We start from the raw sequence: 4,867 nt of genomic DNA, 5'->3' as shown, positions 1-4,867 counted from the left end.
CCCGGAATGCATCACAGATGAGACAAGCGACGGAGAAGAAGACTCGACCATCGTCGAATGTGGTGGCCATCCCGACACCAGCAACACACAGTTCGCCGCACAGCCTGAGGTGATCTACGAGATCCAGCCCTACGACGACGATCACGCGCGGGGCGTTGACGCACGCCTTGAAATTCAACTTGCGTGGGCCGAAATCTCCGCTGCTGAATCGCAGATTCAAGTCCAAACCTTGGAGTTGGAACAAGAACGAGCCGAGCTCGAAAAGGAGAAGGAGAAGTTGGCCGAGGAGCGCATCAGGGTTGGCCTGATTTTATCGAGCCTCGAGGCTCGCGTGAAGGACATGATAGATGGTGCAGCCACCCATGGCGTTTAGGCAACATCAAGTGCACAGCCCCTGCCAGTGTTGGAATCAGGTCCCAGCGCATTGTAAGTTGCATTGCTCCACATATTTATCACCCTTGAAGGAGCAAAGCGCGGAAGTATTCAGTCTAGCAGCGAACAATTTTGTTATCAGAATTCGTTCCATCGGCGGCGGCGAATGCCTTCAAGTCTGATATTGCTCTTGTCATTTGGTATCCTCAATAAAATGCTCCGCCCCAATGCTGCATCCAACTGTAGTGTTCCTCTGCTTCATTCTTCACTGCTTGTAGACATGTCTTGAATCCTATCATCTGGTCACTGCAGCCTGGCGACAGATCTGAGTCGTTCTAAGACGGAGCTACGAGCTCTTTTCCCCTCAAAGTGCCCCACTGGACCGGTGCAGTCACGAACCATGGATGTCACAGCTCCGCACCCAGAAAGTTGCGACGGGAAGTCCAAATCCACGAGTGCATGCACCAAACAGAGCGCGAGCATCATTCTAGAAAAAGCAATTATCAGCAACATCATCAGCATTAATTTAGGTCGCATGAGAAGACGCCTCTCTCAATTCGCCGCTGCGCAGGACGGGAAGACAGTCTTCGGTCGTGTTGCCAAGCCACGGGGGTTCGAATGGTTGTGCCTCTGGCGTTGTGGCTGGCGGTTGACTGCTGGTGAGGAGGAACTGGCAGTCAGCCGCGCGCGCCACATCAGTGACGTAGCGTTCTGGCGAAATAAATACCAGAACGCTCGAGTGACGTAGCGTTCTGGCGAGAAAAATACCAGAACGCTCGAAACGCTCGAGTGACGTAGCGTTCTGGCAAAAAAAAAAAAGCCAGAACGCTCAAGTGACGTAGTGTTCTGGCTTTTTTACCGCCAGAACACTACGTCACTCGCTGGACATCTTATGTAATCATTAAGTGCTGGCGCCTTTGTGCAGGTACTTCCGGACGGAAATCTACAGCGCTCTCAGTGCTGTTAACCCAGCCTTACCAATGGAACCCCACCGGACTCCAAGCACAACTGGAAGTGAGCCTTTTCCTGCTGAGCGCCCACCACCCGAGCTGCACTCGGCAAAAGTCGAAGTCGCCCATCACCGTCATGACGAACAACCACCCTCAAGTACGATGTCCCCTTTGGATTGCATCAAAATTCTACTTTAAGGCTTGGTAAGCTTTTCTATAGAGGGCCCCCGTGGAATGTGGAACGCAGTGGAAGCGCCAGAACGCACACGAGTCATGCAAAACACCAGATCGGGCTTGCATGTCGAACCGCATTGGTCCAATACTCGGCCCCATGTCTGTGGTGGCGTGCAACGGCGTCTGTGGATGCATCTCAATGTTTAAGGTTAATTTGACCTCCCTGCGGGAAACCAGACGTAGGGCATTTCTGCCAATTTGAATCTCGGCGGGGGTTGTGTCGTCTGTGTCGCGTCTGTCGATGTTGGTTTGCATCGGCGCGAGGATTGAAGTCGCAGATACAAACTTTTGGTACCACCGCCTGCAACTTGTCGGGACGCGTGGGCTTGGGAGGTGTTGCTTTCGTCCGAAATGCGTCGGAGCTGAAATATAGAAGGGGGGCGACATTACCATTTCTTGGCCGACAAGACGGCTGACTTTGTATGCGGCGCTCATCGTAGAGCCTGGATCGGGCATTCGAACTCGTGACACTGTGCACGGCAGCATGCGTTGGCGACAAATGTTGGCTTGATTGAGGATTGCGTTCCAGCCGGCGCCGACATGATTGGGAATGGAATGAAAGAGAATGGTAGGCTCAATTATTGTCTGGAGCAAGACGAGCATTTGGCCTCGGGATTGTCACCTTGCTCCTCAAGGTTGAAGACATGCAAAAAGCCGAAGAAGGACGGTCATGGCAACACAGGGGTGCTGGCATCCCGCCTCGGTAGAAGTTCTGCCTGTGCAGGCGGGGCTGGAAATTGACAAAATTGGCACGTGCCGTGGCCGGAAAAGCGAAGTCTGCAGACGGTTGGTTGTATGACCAGATTGGCGGTCCGTTTTCTGAATGGAACGTTTTGGTGGATGTTTTAGTGGACGGCTTTAGCAGAGACACCGTTTTCAGACGGCGTCCACATTCGGTCTCGTTTGGTCTTGTTCAGGAGCGCACAAGGCTGAGTCTCGGGGGCGCAGCACCGGCGTTCCTACCTTACATTGAGACCCCGGGGGGAAGTGCTGCCAGCGCACCTCCCTCCCCATTGGAGCAACGGCCGCCCAACGAGAAATGACGCCCATCGTCCCGACACCTCTTCGATGACATTTCTCTCGGAGTCATCTCGTTTTGACGCTCGTTGCTATTTTGGTTCTATCTCTCGCTACGGACCTGGTCTCCATGCCTCTCTCCTGCACCATTGCCCGTCACTGCTGCCGGGCAAAGGGTGCGCCTCGCACAAGGACGACGGATCACTAGACGAGATTGAGGAAGGCTGTGATGGTCAGAACTGCCTGCTCTGCTTCTCTCCGCCCGAACCCAAAGCTGACAAAGAAATTACCATATGGTAATTCGGTTACCAGAGGTTACCAGAGTACGGCCGCGCGTGCCGCAACGGAGGAGCAGGCGATACCGGCTCGAGCAGCAATCCCAACATCGCCCATGACAAGATTGTCACCCGACATTCCCCGAATGGCTGCCAAGCCAACGAGCGATCCAGGTGACACAGCCTAGGGTGAAGCCATCGTCAACAATACACCCGAGACAAACAACGCCCTCGGCCGCGACACACTTTCCGCTCGTCGATCTGGCACAGCGTCGACCAACAAATGCTTTTTCTAGCAACTAAGATCGAATTCCACGCATCGTTGGGCATGGACAATTCGAACGACGAACGGTTTGATCGTCTGCTCGCCACTGCACGATGCTACGGCCCCATGACAGGTGTCTTGTGCTTCCCCTTGAGCATCGTCACCTTCCTTTGGTATAGACCAGCGTTAAATGCAAACAATCGCCTTCGCTTCTGGCTCCTGGCCTGAAGGATCCCTGCACTGCTGGAGGCCTACGAGGCGATGCATTTACACAAGACAACAGACGAGCAAATCCTGCCAATGCTGCCCAGACATGTTTCTAAATGGCTATTGATTCACGATTGTCATCCTTGACTCCCCCCTCCCAAGCTCCCTGCTGCCCTAGTCACTGTCATGCAATACCTCCTCCACTGTTTCCTTGCTGTGACCTTCTCTCGCGCCTCAATTGCTAGATCCACTTTCTTCTTCCTCCTAGCGTACCCTTGTGCTCGGAATTCATCGTCACGAAAGACCTCAAACTGCCGAGAGGCATCCGAGAAGCACCTGAAAACAATGACAAAGAGAACAGCGCGGGAGAGACTGCAATCCAAGAGTACGATAGCGAGAGTTCGATCAGCATGCCAAAATTCCCAAGCGAAACGTCTACTGCGCGGGAAGTACGTCACAGCCGCCGATCTCCGCCCACGAATCCTATTCCTAACCCTCTGGGCCCTACTGATGCACCCGTCTTCGTGCTGTTTCCCGATCAAAGGAACTCGTTTTCCACGTGCGCCGAGCTATCACAAGTGCGAAGGGAAAAAGTTCATCGGCAGCAAACCTTCAGCGCCGTCCACGAGCAATGCCACATCTCCAAGAGACGGCCCCCCGGCGCCAATGTCTCTCGGGAACGCGACGCAGCCTTTTGATTGATCGTTCGAGTTTAGTTTTCTGACACTACCAGTCTTGTAAGCCTACCCCCGGTAAGAGTCGGGACAAAACGTGGCAATCCCTGGGCTCGAGAATCAAAAGACACAACCAGCAAACGATGCATTCAACAGCAAGCATCAACCGAACCCGACTCCGTGTCAGCCGACGACGTGAGCGGAGTGCCTCTGGAGACTGTCCTTCTCGGTAAGGCCAAACAGGCACTCGAAACCTTTTCTTTCCTGCTCTCAAGGTCGGCTCTGCGCTGGTCTTTCCTCAGAGACGGCCATCAGTGTCCTCGAATGACGTGAATCAAGTCACAGCGACAACAGCGCATGACAATGGTACCCACCCGTACCTACTTTTGCAGCAAGCACCACCTTCCAGATTCCACATGGGCCTTTCCTTCAGATTCCCATATGTCTACTTGATCGTCACCCTCCCCCTCCACGCCCGCCTCCAAGTTCCCATCTCTCCCTGAACCTCTCGTCTCCCAACCTCTCCTCTGCAAACCTCTCCTCTACCCTCTCCTGTGAAGAACATCACCGCAGTTCGGATCTACCAGGCTTTCACGCCCGTCTCTTCTCACGCTGGGGCTGGATTGGATCAGCGATGAGAATGTCTCTTTATCTCGTTGACCATTGGAGTCGTCCTCGCAGAAAGCCTATGGTCAGGCAGCTTCACGCCCGTCTCTTCTCACGCTGGGGCTGGATTGGATCAGCGATGAGAGCGTCTCTTCGCCCATTTGTCCACCACGGGCATCCTCACAGAAAGCTCTGATCAAGCTTTCACGCTCGTCTCTTCTCACGCTGGCTTTGGATTGGATCAGCGATGAGAATGTCTCTTTCCCT

The sequence above is a fragment of the Colletotrichum gloeosporioides genome (genome assembly GCF_011800055.1).
Source record: "Colletotrichum gloeosporioides strain Lc1 chromosome Unknown consensus_18, whole genome shotgun sequence".
NCBI classification, from domain to species: Eukaryota; Fungi; Ascomycota; class Sordariomycetes; order Glomerellales; family Glomerellaceae; genus Colletotrichum; species Colletotrichum gloeosporioides.
The sequence above is the reverse complement of the archived record's forward strand: the minus strand, read 5'-3'. Positions refer to the sequence as shown.